Consider the following 17822-nt stretch of genomic DNA (forward strand, 5'->3'; position numbering starts at 1 on the left):
AGTTCTGGTACAATCGGCGCAGATTGCGGAGCTGCGACAGAAAATCCAGACTCTAGAGGACAACGCGGAAACTATGCATCGCAAACAGGAGGACCTGGAAAACAGGACCCGCAGAAACAACATCTCTATCAAAGGGGTTCCCGCCTCGATCCTGGACCAGGCCCTCCCTGCCTACATCGGAGATCTCTTCCAGACTCTCCTCCGAGACTGCGATAAGTCACTACTTTTACTCGATCGCACTCATAGAGGCCGCAGGAACACCCCATCGGCGGCTAGCCCTGAAGGAATCACCAGAGGTCATTTTTTCTCAACGAAACAGGAGATCATGACAGCGAGCTGCTCACAAGGCGACCTGACATACCAGGGAGCTGCCATACAGCTGTTCCAGGACCTTGCCGCTCCCATGGTCCAATGGCGGAGAGCCCTTCGCCTTCTAACAACCTTTTTGCAGGAGCGGAAAATCAAATATCGCTGGCTCTACCCGGTCTCGCTTCAGTTCACACTTGAGGGCCAAACGAGGGTAATCCAAGCCCTGGAGGAGGCAGACAGCATTATGGGATGCGAGCCCTCGACACCCGAGGAAGACACATCTACCTCCCTGACGGGAAAAAACATGCAGCTCAACACTGAAGCCACAGTATAGCCGCCGGATGAAAGTTCCAAAAGGAGGGAAAACTCCCGCCGCACACGATTAGTAACCGACCTTCAGCAGTCCATGCCGGAACCTGCACTCTTGGCACCCGGGCATCCCACGCAATGCCCCAGCCGAGTGGATGGACAGTCACTTCGGCCCGAGGCCCGTTTGGTTAATCTTTGTTCCTTCCTTTCCTTTAGTTGGGCTGCGACCTTCCCCAGCCCCCTTAGTTACTGGGGCCCGGTTGGCCCTAAGTTGGACAAAGTTAAAACTCGGTTGCAGCTGAGTCGTGCTGACAACGGTCCCCCAGTGGACTTCCCTGAGCACAGGATTACCCACTACCCACCTGAGTCCTAATGGTGCCCCGCTGGCCTCCCCTCCGACGCACTCCAAACTCCGCTACATCTCAATGAACGTCAGGGGCTTGAACTCTCCCACAAAACTTCCATCCTCCGACGCCTGCAGGACCTTCAGGCCTTGGTGGGGTTCCTCCAGGAGACCCACCTCTTAGCAGAGGACTTCACCAGACTGCGGGGCCAAGCATACCCAACACAATACTTGGCCTCTGGCCCCAGCAAGAAAGGGGGCACAGCGATTCTGTTAGCGAAAGGCATCCCCTTTAAAGAGAAGGAGACCCTGCGCAGCCCAGGTGGCAGATTCGTAGCGGTTAAGGGGGATCTCTACGGGCAGCTCCACGCGCTGATTGCGGTCTACACACCAAACGACGGCCAGGCGGCCTTCTACAAAACCCTGGAATCCACTCTTCTCCCCTTCCTCGAAGGACAGGTGGTCCTGGGCGGGGACTTGAATGGGGTACCCAACCCCTCAATGGACAGGTCGGGCCCCCCGTCCACCATGGACTTCAGGTTGGCTTTGGACCCGGACACCGTGGACTACTTTCTTCTCCCACGTCCACCGCTCCTCGTTTTAGCTAGCCCGCAACTCCTGCAGTTCACGGATTATGTGGAGATCGGCACAAGGGTACTGTCGGACTACGCCCCAATTCTCCTCACCGCAAGGGTCTTTGACACTGAGCCCCCAGAACTGCGTAGATGGTCTCTATATGAACCAATGCTGCATGATATGGCGCTGTGTGATGCCATAGCCAAGGCGATCAGCAATTACTTTAAGGAAACCCTCTCCCCCCCCCCCCGACCTCACCTCTACAGCAACAAGATGGGAAGCCATGAAAGCCATAATCAGGGGAACTGATAGCTCAGGCTGCCGCATATAGGATGAGGCAAACCATGAACAGAAACCAACTAGAGAAGGACATGAGGGAGGCAGATACGGCCCTAAAAAGAAGTGGTTGTCCAAAGCGACCAATATGGTCAGACTAGCTCGTACGAGGCTGGAAGCCCACTACGCCACTACGCCGAGGACACAGCCCAGACCTTGCTCCGTACCAAACAGAGCTACTACGCGAATGGCAATAAAGCTAATAAATATCTGGTGAACAAACTAGCCAAAACCCGCCGACGGAACCACATTACCGCACTGAGGGACCCGAAAGGTTGAACCCTGTACGGAGAAGGGGGGAAACTGCAGGTGGCGGCAGCCCATCTAACCGACACCCTGACCTCAGCCCCCCCACCCACAGACCCTCCAGGAACAATATATAGCAGACGCCCGGCTCCCACACATCTCAGAAGTGAATAGAGCTGCCCTGGAGGGCCCAATTACAACCGAAGAGGTGGAAGAGGTACTCAAAAATCTGAAAACCCAGGGCCCCAGACCCAGACGGCTTTCCACCAAATTTCTACAAACTCTTTCGCCCCATGCTGCTACACCCAATGACAGAGCTATTTAACTCTTTTCGGGACTCGGGCACTATTGCGCCCTCTATGCAAGAGTCTACCACAATCATGCTATTGAAACCCGGCAAGGACCCAAAGGAGTGCTCTTCGTATAGCTCTGCTCAATGTGGAAGCTCGTGCATACTCAAAGGTACTGGCGAACAGGCTGGCGCAAATCCTTCCAACTATCATCGACCAGGACCAGGAATGGGTTTATCAGGGGGAGACGCACCATGGACAACATCCGTCAAGCGTCTCATCGAAGTCGCAACCCAAGAACGCCTGGGTCTGGCGGTCTTGACTTTGGACGACAGGGGGGACTGTAACTTCATGCTCCTCACCATGGAGGTGTTCGGTTTGGCCCGATATTCCAGAAAATGGTGCTAGCAAATTACAAAGCCCGATAACAGCACTCCGCCTGAATCAGAAGACCTCACCCCCGATCGGCTTTCGTGCGGGACGAGACAAGGCTGTCCGCTATCCCCGCTGATCTTTGCTCTGGTCATGGAACCATTCGCCCAAAGGACACGAGCCAACGAGCGCATCACTGGGCTAGAAACAAACTGCGAACAATTCAAGATCTCCCTATATGCCGATGACGTGATGATCTCCATCACCAACTGTCAATCCTCCTTGCCCGCTAGCCTAACTGAGCTGGAGGCGTTCGAAGGAGTGGCTGGATTCCAGGTGAACTACTCCAAATCAGAGGCACTGAGCGTCAACCTGGGCGCTCCCCTTGTAGCCCACCTCCAGGCACTCTGCCCGCTAGCATGGAGCTCCTCCTCAACTGCCTACCTGGGAGTACGCCTCACAGCAGATCCGAAACAGCTCTACACTGCTAACTTCCCCCTGCTCCTTAAGAAATTGGAGGAGGACCTCCAACGATGGGACAACCAAGAGATCTCTCTACTGGGACAGGTCACAGCATGCAAAATGAACCTCCTCCCTAGACTGCTGTACCTGTTCTCCGCTCTCCCGCGCCCCCCCCCCCAACTCCCCAAAACAGGCCTTGGAACAACTACAGAGGAAGCTAGCAGAATTCGTGTGGAGGGCACGCAGAGCCAGGATACCTATGAGGGTCATGACTGGGACTGCAAAATGGGGCGGCTTCGGGCTCCCCAACCTGATTAACTATTTCCTGGCGGCCCAATTAGCGAGCGCTGTGGCCTGGGCGAATCTGGAGGCCCCTCCAAAATGGTCCTGCATCGAGCAATCCAGATGCCAGCCACAACTACACTCCCTGCTACATATCCCGGGCCTCACCGGAGCCATGGACCACAGATGCTATCATCTACCAAAGCAACCCTCGAGGCATGGGCTTGGGCCCGACGAGGAGGAAGGTGCCCAGGGACCCGAGCCCGCTCTCCCCAGTCATCTGGAACCCTGATTTCAGGCCAGGAATGGAGGCAGCTTGCTTCAGCCGATGCACCAAAGGAGGACTCTGAACCCTCTCCCAACTCTACGAGGTCAACAACCCGCTCAGCTTTGAGGAATGCAAAGCCCGCTTTCAGCTGACAGAAAGAGAGAGGTTCGCATACATCTAACTCTGTCACTGGATCTCGCAGCCAACGGTCTGTTGGGAGCCACCCGGGACCTCCACCCTCTTGAACAGGCGACAGAGGAAAGCACAGGCCGAGGTCAGATCACCAAACTGTACCGCCTCCTCCAGGAGGACATGCTAAAAGTTACACCGCCATACATGTCCGGATGGGAGGCGCACCTCGGACACTCCATAGAAGACCAGACATGGGTGGAGAGATGGTCCAGGATCAACTCGACATCCAGATGCATTACAGACAAGGAATGCGCCCTGAAGCCCCTTCACCGCTGGTATTACTCCCCAGTTCGCCTGCACCATTGCAACGCTGACATTGACCCGAGCTGCTGGAGACGCTGTGGCGAGCGGGGATCCTTTTTCCACATGTGGTGGGGATGCCCGACAGTACAGACCTTCTGGAGGGAGGTCCTGCAGATCGCGGAAGACCTCACCCAACGCGAACTGCCGATGGACCCGGAGACATCACCCAATGCAAACTGCCGATGGACACGGAGGTAGTCCTTCTTGGGGTGGCGAGCCCGGACTGCTATCCCAAAACGGGCCGATCTGCCAAACTGCTCACACACCTACTGCTAACAGCTAAGATTACAGTGGCACGGAAGTGGAAAGCTCAGGAGGGTCCTCTTCTGGCCCTCTGGTGGATAAAAGTCTGGGAGATCCTGGTGGTGGAGAAAGTCACAGCAGCGAAGGAGGGGGCTTTCCACCGCTTCACCGACTGCTGGGCCCCAGTATTGGACTACCACTCCCGATTCCCGGCGTATTTCAATCCCGCCTGGTATCGAACTTTCTGGGCCCCCAAAGCCCTGACTGGTCTCCAACCCATCAGAGCACCACAGACTAAAGAGGTGGCAGAGGAGGGACCAATGGGAGCGGGTAAAGGGCAAGCTGCATGCATATTAACTGTAAAGGGAGTCACAATAACTCATGTAATGCATAGATAATGCTGTAACAGAAATAAATAAGGTTGTTAAAAAAAATAAGAGAGATTTGTCTATGGCATCGGAGCCTCCACTTCGGGTGTTTCTCACTGTGGACGCACTGCAGTCTGGAGTGGTCATGCAAAAAATAGGAACGAACTCGGGCCAGAGATGAAGATAGAAGGCATAGTGTGTCGAACAGTGGTACCAATGTTACAGGTGCGCCAGACACATTTAGGGGGGGTTTAGGGATTGGGGCCCTCAGAACTGCTTCAGGCTGCCTCTGGAGGGTTCCATGTGTTAATATCCCAGCAAACATATCGCCATACAAGAATGGCACTGTATTTTTGCAGCAATATTAACCCATTGAACCTGCGAGGGACACCCCTGGAACCCCCATATTATTTAAAAGGGAGCGGGGACGCACCCATTTACCCCAAATATTATCCCCACTAATAATATCGCCTGTGGCCGTTCCCGATGAACATATATATCCCAATAGTATTGGTGGGATAATATTACCGAATACCCTCTGGGGATCATTCCTGGCATACGCCATTTAAATCCGCCTACACCAGGTTGGGACGGTTTCCTGTTGCCCCCCCACTTCCCCGACGGATCAAGTCCCTGACCCTGTCGCACAACACTGCAGGAGGTAATCCTGCTGTTCAAAAAGAGCAATTACATAGCGGCTTTGGACATAAAAAATGCATATTTTTTCCTTGTTCGAAGGTCATCGAAAATACCTTGCATACTAAATAGGTTCAAAGCATTACAAATGCAAAGTACTTCCTTTTGGAATTGCATCACACCTCATGTGTTAAGTTGCAGCACCCTTGCACAGCCAGAAGATGCCAGAATATACCTGTCTAGTTGACTGGCTCTTGACGAAAGAAAGTTAGAGCAAATGCAGATAAAGACGCAAAGGACAAGAGTTCTCATTCACCAACTCTCAGTACATGTGCAGAAGTTGATCTTAATTCGTAGTCTGTCCTAAGTCAGTCCAAAGGGACTATTCTGCACACAAAAATAATACAAAGGTGAACTGCTCAAGTGCTCATGCCCTTCTGGCGCAACTTCCTTTTTATCATGTCAACCAGTCCATAACTGGTAATGAATCTGCATTAAATGATGGCATTTTGTGTAATCCTTATTCCTTTTCAATGCCTTCACGTGCTTCTTCTGCAGGAGTGGCTATCAAGCAATAGTCACAAGCAGCAGGTTAATGGGACAGTCTACTGCTTATTTTCCAAAAGATAGTACATTTCTTAAGGCGAAGGACTCCCGCAAACTTGTTAAAAGGAAAACCTTTTGTCAATGTCAGTTTAAGTGAAAGTAACATATGCATCAAAGTTGGGGTGGGATCGGGAGCAGACTGGGTGGCTCTCAAGTACATGGCATGTCAGTAGGCATCCCTTCACATACATGTTACAACTGCTGGTGATCAAATAAACTGCTGTAGAACACAAATCACATCCAAAAAATCCTTTTAAACACAGACAATATAACAGCTATGTTCTACATAGACTAACAGGGCGCAACATAAGCTTTTAGCTTAGCAACTTTGGTGATGGAGCATACACGAGCAAGTGTTCATGCAAGCCCAATATGTTCTGAGAGTGCACAATTGTTTTGCAGACACTCCAAGTAGGCTATTGATTCATTAGCACGTGTGCGTATTTTCTGTGGCTTTTATCTGTTTAGAATCATATGTCCCACCTAGCTTCCGCACATGGAAGCTGAGGAACACACACACACTCATGCTTATCCTAATTTCGATGTCCACCTCATGTCAGAAAAGTCAGAGGATGTCCACATGTAAGGGATTTCTGTGACAAATCCAGGGTATTCTCCCCAAGTGGAGCCACCCTCTTTGAGGCTACCGAGGTGAGCCCGCTACACAATACCCTTCCTAGGGGTTCCGGCAAGCGGGACCTCACTGGGAATAGACTCTGATGTACTAAGATCTTCCCTCAGTCCCATGCTTTCCGCTGATGGGGATGCTGAAGAGCATGTCAAAGTGATAAAACATTTGCATTTGCTGAATACCAATGCTGACCTCCCCTCGACTCTGAAGTCGGACACACAATGGAACTGTATGTTTCTTTATAGAGACCCATGTAGGGATGGATGATAATATCTCCGGGGACCACAATATCCCAAGTAAATTCTGCATTTATGAGAGCTGAGCCATGGGTAAGTGTGCCTTTAACTGTGTTAAGTTGTGTTGCTGACCTAAACCGTCAGATCAATAGCCTTCTGTCCCTCATACCAGGTAGGAATATCTAAAGGACTAATCCCTTCCCTGCAGGCGGAGGAGAAAACCTGATGTGGCATTAATCGGCTGGGGAGGAGACTCGCAGAACCAGCATTGCCTGGTGACGGGACCAAAGAGTATACGTGGGGGGCGCGCATCCCTCAGAGCCCGGGAATGCCACCCAAACCTTTTCTTGTGACATTGTCCTGAAAGACTGGGATGGAGGAAGAAGGGGCACTGGTAAGCCAACTAAGAGGCTGCCACTGGAGAAAGCCCAAGAAAGAGATACAGGCCAGCCCACAAGGAGGCTACCCGCTGAGAAAGCCAGAAAATTGAGTACATTGGAAACCACAAGGATGCAAAGGAGAGAGGGGCAGAGGAAGGAGATACAGGCGCACTACCAACTTTAAGTTTTTGATGCAAACACATTTCTGTATAAGGAACAGCACCACAGTGTGGGACGACAATACCGCATACTAAACAAGCACACAAACATATCCTTTTTTTCTTGGGAAATGGGTATAGGCCTTGTAATGGTACATTTTATTTAGTGGCACTCCAGTGAAACCCACCTTTCGATCAACAAATCACTAATCCCACATTGATTACACTTTAGCTACATTAGATAGTAGGGAATTCTTCATGAATTCTGGCTAAAAAGTGATCCCATAATTCTAACTTTCTCTCTCCAAGGGGCCTACGATCTAACCGACCTTGATTCGCCCATAAATATTGTCTCATAAGTAAATAGGAGAGTGAATTGGGAAGATATAGTAGAAGAAGATAACATCGCCGAAATCTATGAAGTATTAATACCTATTTTTGTGAGTTTTCAGGAGGACCAAGTCCAAAGTCCATCAAGTTCTATATGGGAAATTATCAGTAATGCTTTTTCCTCCTTTCTTCTTTTAAAAGATCATCTAATCCAGTAAAGGAGGTAAATCGTCAAAGAAGAGCTTGGTACGACCACGAATGTAGATCTACCAAATCAGCATTGCTTACAGCCATAAAAACAGAGGGTTGTGATGTCCAAAAAAGAGGGCTAGAAGAAAGGTGTACAAAAACCTAGTACAAAGGGAAAAAAAACATTATGAAATAAGCAATTGGACTAAACTAAAGGAAACTATTGAAAAGTAAGATGTTGGAGCTTGTTGGAAAATTGTTTCCTTAGTTAAAATAATGATGATCAATTTTTTGAGGCACACAAAACCTCAGTTATATGGAAAACACACTTTGGCAATCTATAGTCTCATCTTTCAAGTAAGTTAGATTGCCTACGACAAAACAATGATTTTATAGTAAACATTACATTCAAAGAGGTGGAGTTAGCCATAACTCTCCAGAAAAGAAATAAAGCCGCAGGTTTGGACTTCATACCTTCTGGCCTTTACAAATCTGAGGTTAATATAGGAGCTACTTTAAAAAAAAATGTATTTACTATAAAAACCAGTAAAGTAATTCCTAATACATGGAGAGGTGCAGTTATAGTGCACATCTATAAGAAAGGAAATCAAAGTGACCCCTCAAACTATCACCCAATATCTCTAAGTGCCAAAATCTATGGTGGAATCTGCTCTTTAGGTTGGAGGATTTGATAGCAAATAACGTGGCACTATCTGACCTCCATGCAGACTTCAGAAAAGGCATAAGTCCACAAGAACAAGTTTTCTGTCTATTTCTCCTTCCCGAGAAATGCACAGAAATACAGAACCAAAATTTGTATTTGATTTGTGTAGATCTGTGTCCTGCTTTCGATTAAATTATGAGAGATCAACTATGGAACCATTTAAAGGAAATGGTTGTTTCATTAAATCTCCTGGCGGCCATTGCAAATTTATATTAGAGTAACTACAAATACGTTTACTTTGGAGTTGAAGGAATGCTGACCAAGTCTTTTCCAATGAATAGAGGAGTTAACACAGGGCTTCGTCCTTGCTCCAATTTAATCTATACATTAAAAGATAGCAAATGTATTTGAGAACCTTAACATGGATGCACCCATTTTGGGTGATAAGAAAATGAGTATACTTCTATTTTCTGTCAATGTTGTTCTTATCAGCAAAAACACAAATAAGAATACAAAATTACCTGAAAGTTTTTGAAAAATCTTGTAAAGGGCATGGGAATACATTTCCAGAAAACCAAATCCTTAATTTGGGCAAAGAAGACAAAAACATCACCTCTCCAATTAAACAAGCACACCATTGAAAGAGTACCCTACTATGACTATTTAGGCTTCCGAATAGATGAGAATGGCCATTGCGAAAAGCAAATAAAGTCTACACTGTTCTATGTGATGCAGGGTGGGGCAGTAGAGTATGTTTGTAGGCGTTATGGTGGTAGAGCAACTTCAAAAGCCCTGGAGATTTTAAGCCAATTTATCTGCGCTATATGGGTCAGAGATATGGGGTTATTCTAATTTAAAAGGTTTTGTCCTACCCAAAGGTACTCGACACTGCACCTGCGCTTAGAACTAGGAATAAACAGAGTTGTGCCCAATGTCAAAGGAAAGCCTTTATATTGGCATAAAATCTGGCCCTCAGAATATCTAACCTCTTATTGGAAATCTTTAGAGGATGTTCTAAAGCAAAACAGAGCCAAAAACTGGGTACATACATGGGTATGATATGTACTGGTACTAGCATCTGAATTCTAACTCCAAACTTGCTATATTTCCCCCAAATTAGTTGACCCCATAGGTCAATCCCGAAATCATCCAGAATAATGAGGAATGGATTTACAAAACTCAAATAGCAGAGACTAATAATGTTGGTCTGATAGCAAGGTACTTGGAAATTAAAACCTACCCTTGATTTGAACAATATTTAGACTCCATTGAAGACTGAAGAGAAAGCATCAAAAAGCCTATATGCGAGATGCCGATTGGGCATTTTACCATTGATACAGTAGCAAAGAAGTGGACACCTGGAAACTTAGGCACATGGAAACATTGTCAAAATCTGAGGGAAGATTTAGCCCACTTCTTCCTCGTCTGTCCACTGTATCTAGCTCCAAGGCAAAAATGCCTATTTCCAATATTTAGAAATGTAGGTATAAATACCATGAGAGGCAGTCCAATGTTTTATGCACATGCAAGGAGACTGTCGTTGAGGGCCAAGGGGCAATACCTTGAGACCACGGTGGGTTAGAAAGAAATATCGACACGATTTTTGATTGGACTGTATACATTTTATCTTTATTCTTATAGGCGAAATGTGTTGTATATGAACTGTTCTTAAAGATAAGAAATTAGCTTTCTGATGGCTGAAATATAACTGTATATTTTTACCGAAATAAATCAATAACAACAAAAATAAGGGACGAGACCCTTCCCTGGAGGCAGAAAAAACCCTGACATAGAACCAGTCAGCAGAGGAGGAGACATACAGAGCAGACGCCAACGTTATCGCACGGAACCAGTATTGCCTGAAGGCGTGACAACAGAGTATACGTGGTGGGCGCGAAGCCTGCAGAACTCCACCAAGCCCAGGAATGCCAACCAAACAAGGTTTTTTGACATCGTCCAGAAAGACTGGGACAGAGGGACGAGAAGGGGCACCAGTATGCCTACAAAGAGGCTACTGCTAGAGAAAACCCAAGAAAGAAATACCGGCCAGCCCAGGAGGAGGCTACCATCGGAGAAAGCCAGAAAATGGAGTACCCGGGAACCCACGAGAAGGGTGCAACTGGAGAGAGGTCGAAGAAGGAGATACAGGTGAACCACCAGGAAGGCCACTGCCAAAAAGCATCAGGAAGTGGTCCGGAGTGAAGGAACCTGGAACCACTGCAGTCACCAGTCCTCCTTGGGGTAAGGGGGTAGGCAAGCACTGCGTAGCAGCAGATACGCCATCTATGCATTAGAGGGAGGTGGGTGGATGAGCTCCGTAACTAGCCAGAGGAAATACCTAAACAAGGTGTAGGCCAAGGTGCTAGAAGGCCTAGTAAAGACCAGAAGAGACTAAGTGAGAATATGAACATTGAAGATAAAGGAGAGGGCCAGGAAGTCCCTGAAAGCAAGTTAATCATGACTCTAGGTAAAGCTGTAATGGATCTGGAAGGGCTGTCGAGGAATATCTGAACTGTTTGGAAACAGATGAGAAAAGCAACCTCTTTACTACATTAGGGAAACCTCAAAGTTGTGGAAATCTATTAGTAGTTTATTTTTCTTGAACGTTTCAGAAGCCAATTGCATTTTGAGAACAAAACTTGAGAGGGTGTTTGTACAAGGAACGGTTGGTCAAAAACTACTATGACTAGGAACTGTGTTTAACAGTGTATTTTCAAGAACTATTTTCTGGGAACTGTCACAAATATTTATTTTCAAGACATATTGAACACATTTATTTTTTAATAACCATTCAAACGGGGGCAGGGGCAGCAATGATAACTCAATGACCCAAGCTGAACAGGTGATTCCTTTTCGTTTTTTATGTATTGTGTGGTAGGACCGGTTAGAGCACCCGCACACTTTAGAACAGAGGACGAGTCGTTTTGTTTGGACAGCATCCTGAATAGCACCTTTTTCTGGTTTTCTAGGATAGACCTTGCAACGTAGATTAGGACTAGGTGAGGCGTTTTCTTTATAGTTACAACCAATACTGCTGTTAAATTATGAAGTGTTGTCCGTCTTTCTGGTTCACCACAGTAATAATAATAATAGTCCCTACAGGTACAGTACCTGTACATGTAGTGACAGTGTGACAGGAAAGCCCCTCTTGCTGCCCACTCCTCCTCCCCTTTTCCTTTGGAAGGAAGCCACTTGTAGTACTCCGGTCCAACCGTTGGATGGCGGCCTATACAAAGCGTATAGCAAAAATACACTAAAGGGAAAAGAGGGAAGTAAAGGTAAGAATACACCTCACTCCAAGAGGCTAACCTACTACCAAGAAAGTACTAGGCATATATGAGTACTTGAAAGGAGGGAGAAAAGAGGGAGAAAAAGCATTAGCAATATAGGAAACTGACCCAACCGTGGGGAAAATATACATCAGGTTGAAAACATTAAAGAGTTTAACAAGGAAGGTAGCAGTTACCTTGGGTGTATGTTTAAATAGTGCAATTGCTAATTGATTGTGACATGGGACTTTATAACTTTTTTGCATCACCAGTGCCTCCTCGCATATCGGCAATTGTTAGCACCAGGACCTTCAATGGGTCTGGTTAGTTATTGAATTATGTAGTACATCAGTATGATAACTTCGAGGGGAGGTGTTCGGCTATGTATAGTGGCTGGAAGTGTTTATACCACCTGTTCTTAGATATATTAAACTCATTTTTCACCATCCTCATGTTTTTTCATCATCAAGATAGGTTTTGTCAACAGATCCCATCATTTAGCACTTACTACTGTCTTTACAGTGAGTAGCATGCTGTGACGAATCAAAGGTATTCGTCCTCTCTGCCCCAGGAGGCAGCCACCCCCTTTGAGGCTAGGGAGGTGAGCCCGCTCTGCAAGACCCTCCCTTGGGGTCTGGGGAAAGTGGGGCCTCACTAGGAGTGACTCTCCCTTAGGTGACAAGGATGCTCATTCCCACAAGGAACTCTCTAGACCACCCACTGTATCTGCATATGTAGGTCTGCCATACATAAAGAATATCTCTTTAAGAAGAGATCTGTATATAACTGGGACGAGTGGATCACAAGAGAGAGAATTTGGTGCAGCGTAATCACGCCTTGGAGAGGCGGACCAAGAGGAAACCACAGAACCCGTGACAGTACGAAAAGCGAAAACCACCAGCTCAAGACGCTGAGACTCGGCGTAGCCGACAACGAGGAAATTGTTGTGAGGACAGGGAGAGAAAACCTGTCCGGTGTGGTGGCGTGGCCATCCTGTGGTGGGACAAACAATGCCAAGACCATTGCAGCTTGGAGCACTAAAGCTCCCACCCGCTAGCGCCCTTCGACCAGCACAGCTGACAGACACGCGGAATGGAATGTTGGAGAAACCTGAGAAGCAAGAACATGAAGCAGGTTACCTGAGCAAGTGCTGAGTCCTGCAACCTCACCCTGGATATAAATAAAGGTACAGGGGTGAATGGGGGAGGCGGGAGGCTGCCGGAGCAAATTATTATAAAGAGAGGAACACGTGAGGGGCTTTGGGGCGATATTCAAACAGTAAACCCGAATAAGTCGAAATGTGAGTATCAAATAAAGCGCTTGACAAACAAGGCTAAGTGGAAAACGGAGTAACGGTGGATTTGAGTGCCCTGGGAAGAGGGGAAACAACCACAGTAGCTCATTGTTGAAGAGTAGGGAAGACCTGTATTGGATCCAAGACAATTTACTTAAGGAAATAACGATCTACATAGGACCCTATGAAACTGTTGAATGGCTTTTTCACTGGTTGTCCTATTTGTCATGATGTGGTGATATGAGCAAAACTGTTGGGTAATTGCTCAATAATTGCTTGACTTACTTGATTTGCACAGATTTGCATTATTGCACAGCATTGTCTTGCACAGCACTGTTTGCACCTTCTGTATTTTGGTACCTCGGCTGCTTACTTGTGATTAATTTTGTATTACTTTTTTTGATTGACCAGAATAAATTGTATTTTAACATTTTCTACGAGATTACTATAATATATTTGTCTTATAGTGTATTTAGGTATTATTATTTTGTTCTCATACACTGTTCATTAGGGGACGCATTTAAACTGATAAGGGTAGTTTGATGTGTTTGGAGTAGGGAAGACACTCCATAAACAAGTTTAATAAAAATTGCCAAGTGAATTAAATAACAAGAGAAAGAAACCAGAAGAGAAAACCTAGAAGAGGGGGATTCCTAAGAGTTAAAATATTACAAAACCCAAGAAAGGTTTGATCTCAAGAATGTGAGAAACCTGAAAGCAAAGTAAAGGCTGTGAGGCAGTATCTTCAAGAGAATCATTACAAGCATAACACTAAAAAGAGTAAAACACTAAAAAGAGTAAGACAGATGAACAGTTGGGATGAGCTACAAGAGCTCATGAAGGAAGCTTCAAGAGTGTCAGCGACGAGAAGTATAAGCAACTTTTTGCTAAAACAGAGACATTTTGTTTGACAGTATAAGGAGCCAAGAAAAAAACCCTGAGGGAAAGCTGCAGCCAAGAAGGCACAAAGGGAAACGACCAGGAGATGAGAGGCATTCTTTTGGCAAACCTTAGTTGTTTGTATTAGTGGCAGGGTCAGGTAGAGTTAGGTGTAGGACTGAGGACATTTACTTTTGACTTCCTGATGACAGACACAACACATTTTAGTTACTTTTGTAAGGCAGGTAAACCCCTCTAGCAATAAGGAGAGATGGGCCTTTTCTTTATAATTTCATTAAAAGAAAGTCAACATGTCCAGAGTGTGTCCAACTCCTCCTTCCTACCCACCACAGTGACCCGCCACAGTTCCCTTAGTCTCGATATCAGTTTATCATTGCCCTTGGGGGATTTCAGGGCTAAGAGTAGATTACCCTCTGCCTTTTTACAATCCTGGTAAAACCAAGTGGTCACTCTCTTGTAGTGTGCCTTGGTTTTGTTACATAATATTACACTGCTTGTACAGGCTTTTCATAAAGCTTTTCTTGCTTTCGTAATCGTGTTCTCTTCTGATCATTTCACGTACTTTGCTTTTTTTCCACTCATGAAAATTCCTACTTTCGGCTGCTTGCAATGCTTTTATCAACAAATATTGGCTCATCATTAATATGGGAAACTTCATCACTCCTTACTTATTCATTCCTTGACAAAAAAACAGCAACCTTAGTTTTCTATTGTTTTCCATTCTATTTCTTCTCCACTCATACAGTATGCCTCTGCACACAGTACCCAGCCTGCAATTCTGCAAGATACTCTTCCAAGACACTCTAACTCCTTTTTGCGCAAAAATAATTTTGGAACCCCATAAACATGTTTTAAGATTACTGATGGCCCAAACGTCTTCCTCAATTACGGGCTTCTCCTAGGGGAGGTACCGCTATGTAGTATTAGGAAACTAGTTCATATTATACATCTCTGTAAAAATAATGCATACCTGTTCGCTACCACAAGTACAGACTTAGTGAAGGTGTTCGATAGATCCAGCCGGTCCAATAGCACAGCGAGTAGAGCGCTCGCTTTGACATCTGTGCAGAGCCTGCTGATGCAGGTTCGAATCCCGGCAGGTCCAAACTCAGCCTTTCATCTTTCTGAGGTCGATAAATGAGCACCACACACCGTGGGTAATAATAAGCAGCGCTCAGATACCTGAGGGTTCGTAGCGCTATATAAATGCTAAATTATTATTATTATTATTAGCACACGCTATACACTGAGTACTGTTAAGATTCCAATGTGGCCCTAATTTCTTGAATTTGTTTAAAGCATTATATAGAGAGGCGACTACAGATTCAGATTAATGGTATCCAATATGAGGAATTTCCTGCTATCGCCCCTTCTTTCAAACCTCTTCATGGGGCTTCTTGCATTCGCTATACAGGCTAATGAACGAATTGAAGGTGTGATCAATGGTGACTTATATCAAAGGTGTTGTTTATATGCCGATGATGTCTTGATTTATTATGTCAAACAAAGAGGGCTCATTTCCACACTCAGTATTATGGAAAACTTTGCGAGTTTGTAGAACTTTAAGGTGAAAACAACAAAAAGTTAATCTTTTTTTCACCACAAGAATGTGCGGCGAAAGCCTTTTCATAACCTTTCCTGGGCGAAGGATGGTTTGGGATCGAAGTCTCTAGAGACATTGTACACCTCTTAGAAGCAATTGTACACTTCAGGCACATAGTACAAGAGATGGGTAAAACTCAATTGAACACTCTTGGGGAATATCAGTGCCATGAAGATGACTTTACTGCCCAAAATGGCTTTTCTTTTTAGCAAGCTCGCCTTGCCTGCCCCTGCAAAGACATTGAAAGATATACATAAAGTCCTTCACAATTTGCTATGAGGCGAGTGAACAAGACCCAAAGTGCTTGTCAGCCCTTAACCACAGTATGGGAGAGGGAGGCTTTGGTTTCCATGCCATTAAGAGATATCACAAGTAATACACTTTGTGGAGCCTACACTACTGGCTCAGGGCCCCTGTGCATATCGGCCCCAAGCTGGCCAGCTATTCAGAATGGATTGGTCAGACCGGCCCAACTGGACTGCCTATTAACAATGGAAACTCTCCCACCAATAGCAGCTATTCCCACAATTCAACATGTATTCTTGGAATGGAGAACTGGGAACAAGGATTGGGGTGAGAAATAAATCTGATCTAAAGAATCCTGCTTATGGAAAAAAATCCTACAATCCATTTAAATAACGGAATGCTAAGCTGGTGCACTTGGTAAAGTGCTTGTATCTGGAAAATTAAGCATATACACAAGGTAACTACACTGGTTGACCTTGACTTCTTAAAGTTCATAATCTGCATAAATCTGAACACCTTAGATATTGGCTGGTTTGTTGTCAACCATTTTCTCACCCCTGTGCGCCTGCATAGAAGAAAACTCTGGGCCTTCTTTGCTTCTCCCAGGCCTCTTTGCTTCCTCCTCTCTGCCTTTGTGATTTTTGGCCTCCTAGTGAAGCAACCCAGGCTGCAGCTGGTGAGGCCCGTGGAGAGAGGTTGGCTGAAGTACTGGACTCCCAACATTTCGTGCCAAGATTGGACATTGATTTGTTGAAACATGGAGAAAATGAAAGTCAACCTGGATCTCCGTTTTATGCAACAAAGGATTGTGCATTACATTTATAGATGTGGAAAGACAAGCTCTTACCAACGTGCGTGCTGATATTCTGAACATGTAGGAGGCGAACATACTGTTAGGAGGTGGAGCGCCTTGAGACCATGCAAATGGTAGAGGTGCGCAGTATAAATAAACATAACATAACATGTACATCAACATATTTAACTAACAGTAAACACTGTGTTTCCAAAACCCTCCTCTGCATACTGGAGTTAGCCACCCATCCAAGTCCACACTTTTCAAGAAATAAAAAAATTGATATATAGAGCCTCATGGAAAGGTGGTAGCGCACATCTGTACTAGATTCAGGGGATGACTGAATAAAAAGGTTGAATTTGCTAGGAAGGAGTGCTCTAACGACTATGGCCTGATCTGGGATTTGTTCAATGATTTGTATCTGTAGTTGATAGAACATAGTAGAATTGAGTAGTTACTACCTCCCCTCACCAACCGTTTGCATGACTTTAACTCTCAACCCTCTAACCTTGTAGACCGTGAAATAAGAGTTTTACTCCTCCTAATTATTCACGATTCTGAGTCTTCTTTCCAGGCACATGATCTAAGGAAGGGTCTAAATCCCCCCCCCCCCCCGCACCGTTTTATTTTAACTTTTATCGGTCTCAGTCATTACGCATGCTGTTCTTTTTATTAATGGAAAAATGAATCTGTCTGGGTTTCTTATTCCATGTTTGTATGTATGCATCAAAGAAGTTGTCCTTCATGTTTTTGTAATCACGTGATGTAGGCACGTCGCCATATTTGGAAATGTGGCATAAAGAACATTGATACCTACACAGGTTTAGGTCACCTGTATAAGATGATTACACCTCATTTATTATGGTTTGATAACCTACTACCTTTTAAACATAAATATCTAGAATCTGATAAACGGCTACAAATCTTGTTCTTCAGATGCACCTGCAACTTGCCTCTTCCACTGCACAGGTGCAACTTGTGTCTTCCC

The 17822-nt window shown here is 45.7% G+C and overlaps 1 protein-coding gene across 2 annotated transcripts in view; it reads left to right on the top strand.

Moving 5' to 3' along the window:
• PPIH (peptidylprolyl isomerase H) overlaps window positions 1–17822 on the top strand; it is a 307526-nt gene that overhangs the window by 214472 nt on the left and 75232 nt on the right. The gene's annotated exons all lie outside the window — the stretch shown is intronic.

This window comes from Ambystoma mexicanum, chromosome 8 (genome assembly GCF_040938575.1).
Source record: "Ambystoma mexicanum isolate Mex_15411 chromosome 8, UKY_AmexF1_1, whole genome shotgun sequence".
NCBI lineage: Eukaryota > Metazoa > Chordata > Amphibia > Caudata > Ambystomatidae > Ambystoma > Ambystoma mexicanum.